The sequence below is a fragment of the Cydia fagiglandana genome, chromosome 8 (assembly GCF_963556715.1).
Source record: "Cydia fagiglandana chromosome 8, ilCydFagi1.1, whole genome shotgun sequence".
NCBI lineage: Eukaryota > Metazoa > Arthropoda > Insecta > Lepidoptera > Tortricidae > Cydia > Cydia fagiglandana.
The window spans coordinates 1,327,055-1,344,968 of record NC_085939.1 but is presented as its reverse complement, the minus strand read 5'-3'; the positions used below and the strand labels follow the sequence as shown (position 1 = coordinate 1,344,968).

At 38.3% G+C, this 17,914-nt stretch overlaps 1 protein-coding gene across 1 annotated transcript in view; it reads left to right on the top strand.

Moving 5' to 3' along the window:
* The window catches only part of LOC134666433 (apoptosis inhibitor 5), a 352,764-nt gene extending 336,101 nt beyond the window's left edge, over positions 1-16,663 (top strand). Inside the window, exon 8 of the mRNA XM_063523594.1 lies at positions 16,651-16,663. The gene's annotated coding sequence lies outside the window, so the exon portion shown is untranslated. The remainder of the gene's footprint in view (positions 1-16,650) is intronic.
* The last annotated feature ends 1,251 nt before the right edge of the window (positions 16,664-17,914 follow it).

The following is a 17,914-nucleotide window of genomic DNA, read 5'->3' as shown; positions in this document are numbered from 1 at the left end:
TGGATGGGTGACCGTTTTCTTTTTGCATTTTTTTCAGTTTTTTTTTTTGCTTTATGGTACGGAACCCTTCGTGCGCGAGTCCGACTCGCACTTGCCCGGTTTTTTTATAATCACCGTAATGTGCACAAGTTTCAAGTATACTTGCCTTAAGGCGAGGTAAGCTCTTAGAAACGTAATTTTAATGCCATTTTATTAAGAAACGGCAAAGATTAAACACGTGAAAAAAATATATGTTGTTTTTGAGACCTTTACCTAAGTACGTCGGGTACTCGTTACATAATTGGACAAACTTCGCTCGATAGAAAGAAAATCCAAACATACCCTTATTTTCCACCTTAAAACTCATTTCATTTAAATATTATACTACTTTATGTATTGAAAATCACATCAAAATAAACGTCTGTAATGATGTAATGTCCGTCGGGTTTAATCTTGTTAATTTCGTAACACATATAACTTTAAACTCGAAATTTACGAAATCACGGCACCATTTACTCGCGCCCCCGCTGCCATCTCACCGCTCAGTCCCAAGCGGGACGCGTTGGAGGTCGGACGCTCGCCAATTTTTGAAGCGCTCCATATTACGATTAGTTGATAGTACTTACAGTTTTTCATGGTATAACTCTAGATTCTAAACTCAAGTGGGGTCCCCATATTTCTGCTCTTTCAAATAGACTGAGTTCTGCAGCTTTTGCAGTGAGCAAAACGTTTGCTAACCTATGTGTAAACAACTCGATCAGTATATATTTTCATAACTGCCATAGCATTATGTCATCATAAGACAGAAGGAGCAACCGTTCAGATACTATGTAACATTGATACGACCGAATAGTTACTAGAGTTAAACTAAGAAAAGTTTTTAGGCGATTTTGATAGCCCACGCAGTGCAAGTATTATTTACACTCATAATTTCATAGAAGTTTGACATTTAAAATAACACTTACACTGCGTGGGCTATCAAATCCGCTGCAGACTTTTCTTCGTCTAACTCTAAATACCATTTTTGTTCTGCAGAAGAGGGCTATTCAAGCAATATATAAAATGAACCATAGAGACTTACTTAGAGATAAATTTCATTAAATTTACATAATAACAGCGTACTGTCAATACATTTATTAGAATATTCTGTATAATAATATAATATAATATTATTATACCTCAGAATATTCTGTATATAGGTACATAAAAATATTGTTAATTTTAGGAAAATTTGTGACATTCATAATACCTATCGATACCTTTGGGTTCAATTGGCGTAAAGGACATTTTGGCGAAAATTAGTTATATATGCAGTTTTATTCAGAATTCCAAGCGCTTTCGTCCTGCATAGTTAAAATTTCGATATATTTTAAAAAGTTGCCTTTACAACCCAATTTTTTACTATGATTTTGCAAAAACACCTTAGCTCAGGGACCGTAAATGAACAGTTATAAATTACATGTTCATAGATGTTATCGTTGTAAATGACTCACATTATGTCTTTTGTTGTCCTTTAAGCCCGTCATTTTTCTTGATGATTTTTCATATCGTATGGTCAAGATGGTCATATGCCAATCAAAACTAAGGGAAAGGTATACAAGACTGCAATAAGACCTGCTTTACTATACGGCGCCGAATGTTGGACTGTCAAACAAAGTCATGAACAGAAAATACATGTAAATGAAATGAAAATGTTGAGATGGTCGGGGGGTGTTACTAGACTAGATAAAATTAGAAACGAACTTGTAAGAGGTAGTTTCAAGGTAGCTCCAATACCTGGAAAATTAACAGAAAGTCGACTAAGATGGTACGGACACGTTATGCGAAGAGACGATGACAATGTGGTTCGTAAGGCGCTGGAATTGCCCGAAATAAAACGCGGTAGAGGGCGCCCGCCCGGCACCTGGTGGACAAACATGACCCGAACAATAAAGCATGCCAAGCTAGACATAACGACAATCCAGGACAGAAGTGCCTGGCGTAAATTAATTAGGAGAGCCGACCCCACCTAAAGTGGGAAAAGGGAAAGAAGAAGAAGAAGATGGTCAAGATGGTCATAAAGGACATATTTTAGTATTGATATTATTTTACTTGCCTATTTACAACCCGCCCTAAAAATGATTTTACCATAAGTATATGAAGCGAACCAGGTTGTACAGGACTTTTCTAATATTAATGTGTCTTAATATTATGTTTTGATAATGTGTCTTTTACTACCACAAATTAGTTTCTAAACTCTAAATTCAAAACAAATAGCATGGACGTAGCGGTGTATAATATCAAATAAAAAGTTTCCTGGGACCTTTATTACTATAATGTCCTTAAATTTGAAAGCATTTACGCTAAGAGTTTTTCCGCAGTTATCTTTATTCATGGGCGTAAAGGTCTATAATACCAAATTATTAAATAGTTTTATGGGCCCTTTATTACTAAAATGTAATGTTTGCCCTTTAGCTTAGAAACCTCAGCTCAGGTTTTTTCAGCAACTATCGTTATTTTACTCGCAGTGGAATCTCTTATAGCCCTGCGACAACATACTGGCCTGTACATAATACACTCTGTACCTTTCGGATTCGCATTTTTTGTTGATTAAGAGAACAAGACAGGTGTATCAGCGACTGCTCATCGCCTCGCTTACCCGATTCTCATCGGAGATGCAGCTTGATCGGGCGCAGGGATATGTTATGCCTGTTATTATTCGTCCCTGAGCAGTGGAAGTGGTTGTTTGTGTGTATTTTAATTATTTCTGTCATTGCATGAGCTCAACTACACTAACTCGTTGATATAAAACAAAAAAGCTTCGTTTCAAGCACTTTAAAAAGTTTGAAACGTATCTGGACGAAGAAGTAATTAATATTTAATGACCAAATCGGTTTAAATTAATTCGTTTACTTAATTGTTTCATAATCTTTTAAAAGAAGATACTCGATGATGTATAGAAAGTAAGTTACGCAGACGTTAGCGAATATGTCAGTGTCAAAGTCGTGGTAAGGCTATTGATTAAAAATTCTAGTACTAAAAAGCTTTCACATATATCTTATACAAGAATATCCATTATTACAAAAAAAAAATTGAACGACTGTTCCAATTGAATATTATTATGATTTAAATTTCATCGAACTGAATAAATGAATAATAGGACCTTGGACCTTAGGAGGATAGGGGATTATTAAGGACATAAGGACTGTGTTTGATAACTTATAGGACGATCGACAGCAGCATATTTTATCAATGGTATCGATATTATCGAACTTTTGCCCTACAATGTGGTTAATCTATCTAAATAAAACCACGCTTGAAGACTAGTTAAATCTCTCAGGTTACATAAACATTCATAGATAGCTCCGAGTACATTCATACTAAAAAACTCGGCAAGTTCAATAAAATATTGTCCGAACGATAGACAATATTATGTCCACTATACAATAAAACAATATAACAATTATTATGAGCCTATTTTTAACATTACTTTTAAATCGATCATTTAGGAATAGGAAATCGTACGCAAATTAGTTATTGAACACTCGCTTATCTCGGCAGTCCAGTGTAATATTGCACGCGCCCGGTCAAGACAAGACTGAAGATACCTTTGGGTTCGATTGGCGTAAAGGACAAAATGCTACTTTTCAGGAGACGCGAATAACTGCGATGTTTTGTTTAATGTTGATATATTTTTTTTATTTATAGAGCTATATTTTTGTAAATATAATATTTCAAATATTATGTGTATTGGAAAAGTATTCAAAATGTTAGTCTCTTTAACCTAAATTAGCGATCATATCTATAAATTCAATACGAAAGAAGTTAATGTCCTTTAAAATTGGTCAAAAACACTATGAATGTCCTTTACGACCATGACATTTTTGATAATTTAGTGAGTCTTGTTTAGTAGGGGGTCGTAAGTGACATACTCAGACGTTTTTATTCTAAATTCAGGGTGTATTCGTTACCAACTACGGTACACATCGACTACCGTAGGCTCAAAGGGTTTAACGGACAAAACGTGATTTTTAGGAGAGCCAAAAACGGTTTGGTTTTGAGAAAAAAAAATCATACCTTTTTGTTTGTTTCAATAAACGGATGTCTGTATTTATGGCTTATTCTTAACTTTTTGAGTTCTTTTGAACTGATTGCTTGAACTTATAATACAATACTTATTTACGAAAACAGCGTGTCCGTTACGCCAAAAAACACGGCTGTTTTTAAGAAGGGCGTCTCTTACGCCTCTTTTTTTATGGTTGTCTTAATAGAAAAAGGCCGTAATGTACTTACAGAAAATTTTTGCCACAAAATAATTTTTTTTATTTGTTTATATTACTTCAGCAGAATCACTGCTGTCCTACCATCTATATATATTTATTTATGTCTATCAATACAATTTATAACAATTATTTTTACTATACTATGTAATTTATAACTGGTCATTTACGCCCCCTGAGCTAAGGTGTTTTTCCAAAATCATAGTATAAAATTGACAACTTTTAAAGATATATTGAAATTTTAACTATACAGAACGAAAGCGCTTGGAATTTTGAATAAAACTGTATATATAACTCATTTTCGCCAAAATGTCCTTTACGCCAATTGAACCCAAAAGTATCGATTTCTAAAGCTTATTATATCACACAAGACTACATGAATTATAAAACAACGTGGAATGAAATGTGATTAGAAATGATTGATTTTTATTATTTTACTGTGGAATACTCTACATATAATTATCTATACTTAACACCATTGTAAATTTCATTAAATACTCATCAAAATACGAATTAGCCTATAAACAATCTCAATTTTATTTATTTCGTCAATATATAAACCTTATTCAACATAAATTTCCGAAAAAAATTCGGAACTAACAAACCAGAATACGGATGGCGACAGAATAAGGAAGTAGACGTGTTGCGCGGGAATCGTGCGGCGGGGCGTGCGGGGTGCCCCCCTGCCTATTCTATCGCTACGTCTGCTTCACCCCCTTGAAAACGTAAAACTCGAATATAAGAGCGCCTTAAGTACCTATTAGTAACGGCACCAATCATGAAATAGTTCAAAAGTGATGTTCAATAAATACCTAGGTACTTATTTTACAGGATTCCTAGTTTTCGTTTCATTATTAGTGCCACGACGGCAATTAGGGCAATATAGGTTCAGGGCGTGTCATACCAGAAGGTTAAGGAGTTGGTAGAGGACCGGACGAATTGGAGATTGCTCCACCGACAAGAGCACGGCTCATAAATATAAAGAAGAAGACCAATAAAGTGGCGTTTACAATATTCAGCGATAAGTATTTTATAGGTAGATACTTTAGGTAACTCGTTTTATTTATTGTACGAGTAAGTTAAGTTTTCAGTTGTAATAATATTACATCACCATTTTTAATAACCTGTGGTCAACAGTCAAACCACCACTATTTTATGATTTGCGTTTTCATATGACGTGATTTGATGAGACAAATAAAATCAAAACACTTAGTTATTTTTAAAAGTCGCTGAATAGTTTAATTTTTTGCTCCTGCTACGTACAAGGGCCACCCGATATAACAATTCTATTATTGTGCAATATAATAGTACATTTCGATGCTAGTGCGGAAGGTATGTCATTACTTCACGAGTACCGAGATATCTTGCCACGAGCCGCAGGCGAGTGGCAAGACTCGGGACGAGTGAAGAATGACATTTCCGCACGTGTATCGAACGACGTTTTTTAATACAGTTGCGAAAAAATAAGAAAAACATTGTTAATCGTACACTAAACAAAAGTGGTAACAGTGACAGCTCGGTTAGACGTCGTCTTTAAGTATATTATATCTATGGGCGTTTGGCAGCTATTCCGTTCCATTCAGTCAACTTATTAAGAACGGAATTTTCAATATTGAATATTAAAAAATAAACGTGTTATAATGATGAAGAGGTAAGTAATTAAATATGAAATATGTAATATTTTTCGTATTCTTACATTAACGGTAGGTTTTTATGCTGATTACGACGTTTAAAGGAAACTAATATTAACACTCATCAATAAGTAGTCGTGAATTGGAACAAGTATAAATTTAAAAAAATTGGAAAAGTAAAAAGCACTAGTTCGAGATAACCAACTTTCCGCACGCTAAACAGCTACGTAAAGTAGCACTTTTTGAGCAACTGTATTAAAATAGTTATTTACGATACAAGTGCGGAAAAGAGGAAATTCGAAACGAGTGGCGATAAATTAAAACACGACCGAAGGGAGTGTTTTAAATCGACACGAGTTGCGAATTACCTATTCGCACGTGTATCGTACAAAGTTTTACAGTACATATGGCCCTTTAAACTTTTGACATCGCACGAAAAGTGCTATTTTACGCACTAATGCGGGAAAATAGGACCATATGTACTGTAAACATTTTTCTATTATTACTACAAACTTTGTTCGTCAGGTTTTACAAGCATAAGTGTCGAACGTTAAACTTAATAAAAAATATACAGTTCTGAATCTGTAAGGGGGTATTTAGGGACCCGACCCGCTGTCAGCTGTTGAGCGCAGATCTTAACAAACGGAAGAGGCGTTGGAGCTAACTTAAGCCTTTTGTTCCCTAATTCCTTACGAAGACGACGAAGAGCCGTTACGGTGCACACTGGCTCCTGTTGATTTAAATACTTTTATTTCGTACCAATAAATGTACCTACTTTGCTCCAAATTTCGAAATTTAATTTAGAATTTGAAATTATTATATTGTAGTGGATATGTGTCTTGATATACTGATTAAAAGTAGACCATCACTACTATCAAGTTGTAACACCGAAATGAGGTTATAATATTATAGCTCCTCTACACGATGGGCCAGCGCCGGCCACTCCAAGGGACGCATATATGCGTTAGAGGGAGCAAGTGATATTGCTATCTCATTCTACCGCATTGCTGCTTCCCTTGCAGTGGCCAGGGCTGGCCCATCGTGTAGAGGAGCCATTATATTTTTCATGTAAGCATAAAAAATGTTGGAGCATAATTACCCAATGGGGATCAAAGTAAGTACCTAGGCACAATTTTACGGTCAACACTCTTATCACTTAGCAATGTTCGATTTGTCTGTCAGTGGCTAATCTTGAGGGGTAAGCGCCTAGATTCGGTGTCCAATTTTGTGTACCCCTAGGTGTGAGTTAGGAAGCGTGTTAACCTGCAGAAGTTGAGCGGGTGAAGTGAAGACATCGACAGCAGAAATAAAGAAGGCAAAGGCTGCGTTTGCTCAATTATTTGAGAGTGAAATGTGCTCACGCAAAGCGTTAATCTTTTCCTTTTCGAATCTATTGTGAAATTTGGGCTATTTTTTAGCTGCGAAACGTGGACAGTTCCTAAGGGCTAAAAGAAAACACTTTAAGTCTTGGTCAACACATCCCTGGAATCGATCCTTTGATTAAATTACTTTTCAAATAGATAGCTACCTACTTAATTTATCTGACAATTACTTTATCTCGCAGTGTACACATACCGCAAGATCCCAGTATTGTTCTGACGTCATCAGTCACGTGAAAATTGTAACAATACGAGTTTAACAGTTGATGCCTTTATAAATATTCATTTCGGGAGTAACTCGAGGGCCGTTTGGGGCGTTTTGTTTGCGACAGATGTGTCGAGACGGAGGAGATTAGCCAGATTTCGAAGATTTAAAGGAATATTCGCAAAATTATGAAGTTCGATGTTGAGATATTTACATTTTGGATTTCAGTCGTATAAATTAACTAGACAGTCGGTAAAATAGAACTGTAGTCGTGAGATTTCGATTGTATAAAAAATATCTTAAGAAATGCACCTTACTAAGTTCTTTTGACATCCTGAGTCATATCAGCCCCAAAAAAGTTATAAAAGCTACTTAAAATAGTCTTATTACCGCAAACAATTTATTTCTTTTATATGGTAAGGGTCATTCCAATCGCAAAATCACCCGTACAAAAATCCTAATAGGAGTTATAGTTTGTAGGTTTCTAATAGAGCCCGAGCTAATCCTATTGTCTATTGTTAAGTAAAATCGCTCGCTATACGCTACGCTAGGTACTAATTTTGCTATCTTCACCTTTCACTTTACTTACCTAGTTATTCTTTGTTAGCCTAGGAGCGGGGCATGGTGATCAAATTGTTGTAAAACAAAGAATGGCGTGGTTGCCTTGTAACCGAATGCGGCTGCCAATTGTGGCGAAGGCAAATTAAGCGCGAGTCATTGAGCCGACATAGAGTCGGACCGGCAGGGCTATGCCAGGAATTTGCTCACACTGAGCAGGTTGAATATTTTTGGTGGTCCAGGCACGTCAGTAGAAATGCAAACAGCCTCAGTATCAGCAAAATATTGTAACTACCTATAATACTTATGAATCGTCGTTTATATTAACCATGAAGATTGGGTACTTAGTTAAGATCGAGGTATTCTAGGCTTACCCAATGGTAATGTCCTAGCTCCGATCGATAAGGAGAGCTACATCATGTTCTGTCTTGCTCCAATTGGTGGACGTACGGAGGGTTGGGAATCTATTCGATCTAGGATACCCACAGCAGAAAATCTTACACCGCCGATGGCTGGAGCCGTATGCGCTGTCTCGCTTTTTGTCCCGGTCCAACAGCTGTATAAATACGCGCGCTGCGCCCGCGCGCTGCGCCCACGCGCTGCGCCCACGCGCTCCTCAGTAGTCTCCAGCCACCGATGCGAACGGAGGTCCTACATCCTGAAAGCAGGCGAAGTGAGACCACCCCTGACCGCCGCGTCGAGCACACGCGCCGTGCTCCGCCAGGTGTCTACTTATTCGACTCGCGAACGTTATTCTATGCTACGTTGTAGCCCTACTCTGAGTGTTAATACTTACTTATGAAGGATTTGCGGTGAATGCGAAGTTAAACAGAGATAGTGACTTATACTTAGTGCTATATTGCAGTGTTTAACGTGTACTACCTGATATAGTCTCTAAAATAATAATAAAAGTGCATATATAATCTCCCACCATGTCATCTCTAGATGAATATATCTCTCAATTCCCACAAGTAGTAGAACAATGGAAAGAACATCAAAAACAAGCGGCAGCTGACACTGAATCCGGTACTTCATTTCAAAATACCGCTGCAAGATTATCGCTGCCTTCATCGCAATCGGATCAAGATGTCACGAGTATGGTAGTACCCAAAAACGACCCAGTAGTTTTGACAGACGGACCAAATCAAATTGACGAAGTAACTTATCGTATAAAAGCGCTCAGACGCCGCAAACCTAAAAACAAATCTTGTGATTCTCAAAATCAAGCGCCGCCCTCGGGCGCGGACGCTAGCTCACCGTCCCGGTTTCACTCACACGCCCATTCTTCCAATACGAGTGTCCCAAGTTCCCAATACCCGCGCTCGCGCTCTCGGTCACCTCAATCAGTCGAACCTAACTCGATCACCATCAGTGATAGTAATAAAACTAAAAGTTTGGAAGATTACCTGAATAGACTCACAAGCCCAAATGATGCAAATCTCTTTCCCTCCCTAGCCCCTCCTACCCCTGACACCACCCAAATATCTAACACTTCCCAACCACAGTTGGACGCTTACTCTAATTACCAATCCCAAAGCAAATTAATATCTCAATCTGAGACTGAGTTGACTCTATCTAACCTAGAATATACACTGTATTATTCTGACATGGATTACGACTCTGGTAAATCAGATGACGATTATACCTTAGTCGAAAGCAAGAAAGAAAGGAAACGTCGTAAAGACGGACACATAACTCCCACAAATTACAGAGATGTTAATAGCGTAAACCTAGAAACTCACAATATAAACCCCAAAAACAGTAAGCTATCTGACGATAGTACAAATATAAGCAATAATATGCCGACTGACAAATCTCAACCTATAGTTCATAATAGATTTAATATCTTACCCCAAGATAGTCTCCCAAATCCAAATACAATCACCGATATGGAGGATACTCCTCTCCCTTACAATTCGGCTACCGAGGCTCCGAGAGAAACGGCACCCAAAATTAAAAAACCTCCGCTATTGGTTGTTGAGGACCCCGCAAGATGGAAAAAATTGTCGAATGATGCTCAACGTCTTAAATTAGGCTTTGTTTACGCTCGAGTAGGTAAGGCCAAGTACTCACATGAAACCTATCTGTTTATTCAAACCCAAACGCTCGACCAATATTGGGCGTGGCGACGTCACCTAGAAAAGGGTTTCTTCTCATTCTCAACAGAAAAGGATAAAAAACTACATTCCGTAATCCTAGGCCTCCCGGTATGTATGGAAATAAAAGATATTATAGACGACCTTAAAAGCCAAGGTGTACCTGTATTGCAAGTGTATAGAATGCGCAAAGGACAAAATCGCGAACCCTTTAATGCAGTAAGAGTAGTTTCAGAACGTACCCCTAAAGGGGATTTCAACATATTCAAGGTGAAAACTGTCTGTGGCCTTAGCGGACTCAAAATAGAGCCTCCTCGGAAAAGCCTTCGTCCCCCACAGTGTTACAACTGCCAGAGATGGGGTCACACATACAAGCATTGCACCCTAGAACCTAGGTGTGTAAAGTGTGCCGGGCACCATCTCTCCAGTAAATGTGATCGCAAAAAAGACCCCAAAACTGGCCTCTACCCCACCAAATGTTGCAACTGTGAACAAAATCATGTAGCTAGCTTCACGCAGTGTCCCGCCGCCCCGCCACCAAAACAACTGAAACGTCGCAAGGAGCGCGCTCTATCTAACCCAATAGAAAGAATAAACGTCTGGCAACAACGTTGCCCAGACGTCAATATACCTTCCTCACAATCAATTCCAGGCCAACAAAACCCTACTCCCAACACTTATCCCACTCTAAACCCTAGCTACGAAAAAAACTACCCACCCCTTCGAAATTCAAGAGAGAGTCAACACAGTAAAATACACAATAATACACCCTTTACAAATTCTAATGAAACGGGATTAACCCCTAATCATCTCCCTCCCCTACCTCAATTCTCTGATCATCCCCACCATAGTCTTCTTCCCAATCCACCCTTCAATAGTTCCAATAATACAGCTCCCTCCTCGGGCGACCCTGCAGCAGATCTGAAGCTGGTGATGGACCTGGCCAATGCACTGGACATTGACGAGGTCTGTTTACTAGCTTTTAGACTGCGCAGTGCGCCCTCCCCTGGTCAACAGCTACTCATCATGGCTCAACACGGAAATATTATCAGAACAGTACGAACACTATGCTCCCCAGTTAACCCGTAATGGTTCTTACTATTAGATAGTCTACTAACCCTCTCCCGCCCATCTTATTTAATAGGCTCGCAAACCTTTTAACATTCAATGAAGAGCGTGACATTAAAAATTATGTACTGCCATGCTTGTGTTGCTATATTTCTTCCTTCACCTTATAAACTTAGGTATTTATTTATTAGCCTAATAATTTACCGACTTGGAGACATAAATACTTTTCTAATATGTATGTCTAATATGACCACTCAAACATTGTGGCCCTGCTGAACCTCTGTGGCCCTTCTGGTCACAGGCAATTTTTTTGTTCTCAGGGCGTCCCTACGGGATAGATACTTAAAACAAGCGAAGTCATACTGTGTTTTAAGATCCGTAAGAACTATCGTGGCCGGAGACCACCTTATACTGGTTCGTCTCTGCATTCGTGCCTTCTGTGTTGTGTAACTGGTTATAATAACACCCTAGGTATAAGACAGTGGTGATGAGAGTGAAATAATGTCGATGTAGGCCTTGTAGCTAAACAAAACTATTCCTTATATTTTTTTTATTTTATTTTTTTTATGAAATAGGAGGCAAACTAGCAGACGGATCACCTGGTGGTAAGCGATCATCATCAATCATCATTATAATATTTGATATTTTTTTCCCAGTAACAACTCGCAAGCGGAAGATATTCGGGAGAGTCGACATCTATGCTGGAAGCTACTTACTGATGAGAGAACTTACTTTACGAAGGGCAATAAAGGACCATGATAACCATACCAAGGCTTTCAACCTCATACTGCCCGTAGTGTGTCGTAAGAAATAACACGCCAAACTCGTACTTTAAAACTACGAGGCATACTTTGAAAACTATGAATCCCAGCAAGTAATAATTTCTTATCTACATTTAATAAGCTAAATGGATGCCAAATTTGGGACTGTACTTTTAGCTTAGGCTTAATCAAAATAGATAGATGAAATTGATAATTCCTGGTGGTCGCACTACATGGGAATTAATAATTCCTAATAGTCCGATAATCGAACTGCATGGAATTTCCAAACTCTTTATGATTCGATGGTGAAACTAAGCGGAATTTAAGAATTCCTGCTCGTTCGATGGTCGAACTCAGTGGAATATAACATTTATTATAGTCCAGGTGGGATAGCGAGAAATTAAAATGGTGCGTTAGCCGCATAAGCTGAAGACCGGTTTGAATTCGGCCTCCGCCAGTGGAGGAGTTGGTCACTTTTTCTTTATAGTATATCATGACAGTCATCTGTTTCAGGTTGGCAATAATTTTTGAAAATCTAAAGGAAAGTATCAATAATAATCCTGTGTGTCTGACCGTACTCGCAGTCTCCTAAGCACTAGTGGATATATAGTTATTTAATTAACGACGAGTCAGACTCCATTGATTTATGGTTTGGCACATAACGGTATGTGATAGCTATTGATGGTTAACATCTTTACTGCTAGCGAGACTAGGCGGGTTCTCGGTTAGAAGGCTTTTTTCGCTACAAGCGGAAGTCTCGTTCTAACACATAGGGTCAGAAAGAGACTTCGGCTTGTAAATTGTAACTTGTAGCTTTATAAAATGGGCCACTGGAGTTACCATGGTTACCAGTACAATTTAACACTGGGTTGACGGTTGAACCGCTTAACCCCGGGTTAGTGGGATGGTGCAAGTGGGCCTTAGGGTCGCACGACTCGCACGCCCGTCAACTCTGCTGCAACGCCGGTAGAAATATACGTTCAAAGTATCGATAATCCGTGTCAGAGGTGGACCTCCGATACTGGACGTTAATCGGCCGTTAGCGACGCATTATTCACCGACACGCGCTGCACCGATCCACCCTACATCACCCTTTATCGATGCAGCCAACACATGCCCATAACACCCAATCAAAATTCAACTTTATCCCAAACCTAGTAAGATTTAATTCCAAACACCAGCCCTACTCTACGTTGGATACGTTTAACTAATCCAAGCCAATATATTCTCTATTTCACAATGAATAAAAATTAATTCCACTTTAAATTCTCCGTTTTACGAACAGAATTGCATGTTACCAAAATAGACAGCAAGCATTTACAAACTTTATTTGGGACGCAATAGAATTCATTTTCCATTGGGATCGTTGTTGGCTTTCGTGTTGTGGAATTGCATGTTTGTGTGCGTGAACTACAGTTGCATTCGACAATTAATTATTTGTAAACAACAGTGGGTTGCGATTTACGGATGATATCGAATATCCAGAATTTCCAGGACGATCGTGCCTCGTCATAAATAGCTTATTGTCCGTCCATTTCGATTTACGCACTTGTTATGTAGGTACGTAATCGAGTTAATATACATAGTTAAAATTTCAGGAAATATTGGTGCAGAGTTTATTATGAGTACATATTCACAAGACTCACTAAAACTACAATAGGTTCGTAAGCCTATAAAATATGCCAAATTTGTTAACACATAAGGAACTACTATTTAGTATGCTATATGTACCTATATTGGACCTATCAATCAATCGAATATATTTTTTGATAGTAATAAATTGAATGAAGACAAATCATTCAGTCATAATATACAAAAACAATTTAAAAAACCAAATACCTAGATTAAAGTACGAGTACAGCCCTATTTCTAAAGCGCACCTACAAAATGCAACTCAAAGCAAATAATATAACTATTTAGTGTAATTACAGGTACCGATTGAAGTGAACAAGAAGCTACTAAAATATATACAAATCTAGTTCAATAACGACATATATAACTACAACTGAAATATACCTGTCATATGGAAGTGCGTACCGACATCGACAGGAAAAAAACGGATATTTAGAGATCCGCGGATGCGTGATCGAGCAGAATGGTTCCGCTCGGCCGAGCGCGAAGATACCGCGATAGTGCGCTCCACTACACCACTATGACGGCTAGTGCCGGGGGATATTGTCAAATCTGCTGCAAATATACTAGAGTCAGACCGTGGAAAGTCTGCAGCGATTTTGATAGCCCACGCAGTGCAAGTGTCATTTTAACACTTTGACTACCGAGAACCCGCCTGGTAGGCACTCGTAATGTTGGCTCAGACAACCCGCCCAGCGGCTTCTTTTGTACGCAGATATAGACGACCGGTTTCTGGGGTAGTGCGCCGTTTTTTGCCCGGTTGCGAAAGTGTTAAACGTCAAACATCCATGAAATTATGACGTATAAATAACACTTACACTGCGTGGGCTATCAAATCCGCTGCAGACTTTTCTTGGTGCGATTCTATTACTTTATGTTGTAACAAAGTAAGAAGGCTAACAACTATTAAATAAGCTTTCCCAATAATAACTGAACTCTGCTCAATTGTGTCCAAAGTTCAGTAGCACCACAGTAGTAGCACATTGTTATTTCTAATGCGTTAATTTGATAAAAATGTTAATAAATTTAAAAAAAAACTGTAACGAGCAGGGGTCGGAAACCGGTATTTGCTCCATACGAATATACCTTTATTATTACGTTCTTTTTCGTTCTTTGGTTTATTATTTCATTTTTAATGGGACAATCTAATAACACAAAGTTGTTACCTAAATACATTATTCAGTCCTACGTAAAGAGCATAAAATAAATCAAAATATTGGGCTAATTCTGGGTTTTAAAAAAATACCGGTTCCGAGCCCTGGTATCGAGTTTCGAGTTTTCTAATACGTACCTAAGTAATAAAATTATATTGATATGTTATCTTTTCTGATGCATTAATTTGATAAAAATGTTAATAAATTAAAAAAAAGCTGTATCGAGTTTTCTAATACGCACCTAAGTAATAAAATTATATTGATATGTAACAATAATCTTTTTCTGGTTTCTGCATGGTTGACTGGTAGAGAATGCCATCTGACATTAAGTCCGCCATTTGTACTCTTCATTTATTGTGCAATAAAGTTTAAATAAATAAATAAATAAATAAATAAACAATAATCTTTTTTTTATAAGTTGAGTTAAGCCACTTTAATAGTAGATACCTAGGTGGTCAACGTACTATGACGGTACAATAATAATAGTTTTTTAAAGTCTCTTGTAAATAAAATATTCAGGCTAAACATTTGCCACTTCAAAATAAAAGGTTATATTTTCGAATCAAATGACATTATAAATGTCACCCCTAAGCTTGTCAGCATCCCTAAAACACAAAGAATCACCGTCTTCCATCATTCAAACACAATTGCCCCATAAAAGCGCATTTCGCCGACAGTGAAAAACGACACTCATCATTTCAACACCATTTTATGGCCACAATTTCTTTCGCATAAAAATAGAATCGTCTTTATAAAAACATCGGTTCAATTGTCATTCATAGCGGCGCCGTGCGTATTTGTCACCCGGCATGTCGGATCGCGTTCCAAATATAAAAATGCAATTTTAAACAAAATCCCGCCGAATTCGAACCCCACATACAATAAAAAGAGATGCGTGCCAACGGAACGACACGCTCTGCCGAGTTTTGCGGCCGCATATTTTGACTTTTGGCGGTCTGTATCGCTGATAGATACGTGACAGAAATTGTGCAATGTTTGTATACCGTCTCTTCAACGTCGACTGCCAGCAGGGTTTTGAGTTGTGCCAGAGATATATATAACTCCGTATAAGATAAATAAAGTCTAAGAAAAAAACGTGCCCCGGAAATCAAGAAAAAGTCATTCTCGTATAGATGGTGCCATTACCTTTGGCCTATTCTCGGTTGGTGGCGTTGACGACACCGTTTGATATTTAACAATTTTAACACATTTCAGTGAAAGAACAATGGGTCAGTATGGAACAATAAAAATTAAAAATCATTTATCCGTAAACATATTTTGATTAATTTATACATTTTCAATTTTAGTTTTAATCGTGTGTCGATAGATGGCAGTAAATGTACCGGAACTACAAATTGGCAATACGCCTCTATACTATCTATTCTCTTTGGTTGTGCCTAAAGCAAACGCAGTTATATATATCTCTGCCTAAAGTGATGAATTGGATTAGAAAATCATAACACACCGGTGTTTATGGTTTTTTGAGCTTTTTCTTGACATTGATTGACATAGAAAACAGCTTATTTACATTCTGTATTTACACATCGAGCACCGGAAACCCACTTGGCGGGCTCTCTGTTCGTAGACGTTTTCCTGTACAAAACCGAAAAATGCTGGGATCGGCTACGAGCGAAACGCTACGAACGTAGCGTCGCTGCAACGACGGCGGCATCATCGGTAAACACTGTAAACAGCTGTATAAAGTGTCATTATATGGAACTTTCTAACTATGTAAACGAAAGTCATTAGTAAATTCATCATTTTTGACAGTTTCAATATGGCGGTTTGTTTACATAGTTAGCAAGTCCGATAGAATGACACTTTACCTGTACATGGGATGATGATGACGATTGAATAAAACTATCCTGTGATGACCTAAGGCCTCAATCTCCATACTAAATTCATTTAAATCGGTTCAGCGGGAAGAGACAGCAGACAAACAGAGTACGTTCGCATTTATAATACTTACGGTCTGTTGAGACATACTCGTATCTCGTTTCAAAGGGCTTACATGGCTCGTGTGATATATCAATTTACCATAAAATTTCTAAGGCGTATCTTGTGTAGTATACCTAAGGGCAACTATTAGCAAAACAACAGTGTAAAAACATCCGTAGAACTCTAAAAATCGGTGGCATAATGGATATCCATATCCATGTTCACTCCGGCTTTCTATCAATGTTTTGATGTGCTGCCACTAAAACACAAAGAAAAATATCGCAAACAATGAAGAACACAGCATACAACCCTGCGCTGCATTCTATTCTAAAAGGAGCCGACGTTTTACAAAATAAAGCGGACTGCCCTTTTTGATATCCAAATGAAAGAGAATGATCGGTATTAAAAATTTTGGAAAAAATGAACTTTATTAATAAACTTCAGTCAAAAATCACGTTTGTTGTATGGGAGCCCCACTTAAATCTTTATTTTATTCTGTTTTTAGTATTTGTTGTTATAGCGGCAACAGAAATACATCATCTGTGAAAATTTCAACTGTGTAGCTATCACGGTTCGTGAGATACAGCCTGGTGACAGACAGACGGACAGACGGACGGACGGACAGCGAAGTCTTAGTAATAGGGTCCCGTTTTACCCTTTGGGTACGGAACCCTAAAAAAAGACAGTCAGACAGAGCTACTTTCGAATTTATAAATAATACCTATTAGTAGGGATACGAACGAATGTGACACCCTTTACGAACTCGCTTTCTGAGCTGTAAAACACAACCACACCCCCAAAATCGTGTACCATCTAAACAAACAGACTAAACAGCAATAAAACTGCTTTCGCGGTTGATTTTCATACATGAATATGCGCTGTTTGGCATTCGGCGCCGCCTGAACACCGCGGGAGCTGTTAAACTAAGCGACGACCCGGGCAATAAAACTGAGACGAAGTTGCGGGGTTCGTGTGGTGTCACTTCGCTTTCATATCACGAGCCTAACCTGCCGGCCTAGCCAAGGTTACAATCGCTATCGCTTCGACAACGAAAAGCTTTATGTCTCTCTATCACTCTTTCATATTAGTGCGACAGTGACAGTTGCGTTTCGATCGCTGCGGAGCGTAAGCGATTGGCATCTTGGCTACGCGGCCTGAGCCGGCGCTGTGGCGATAGGTACCGACATTGTCAATAGGGATATGCCTATTAAACCGTTGTTTTTTAGGGTTCTGTAGTAAACTAGGAACCCTTAA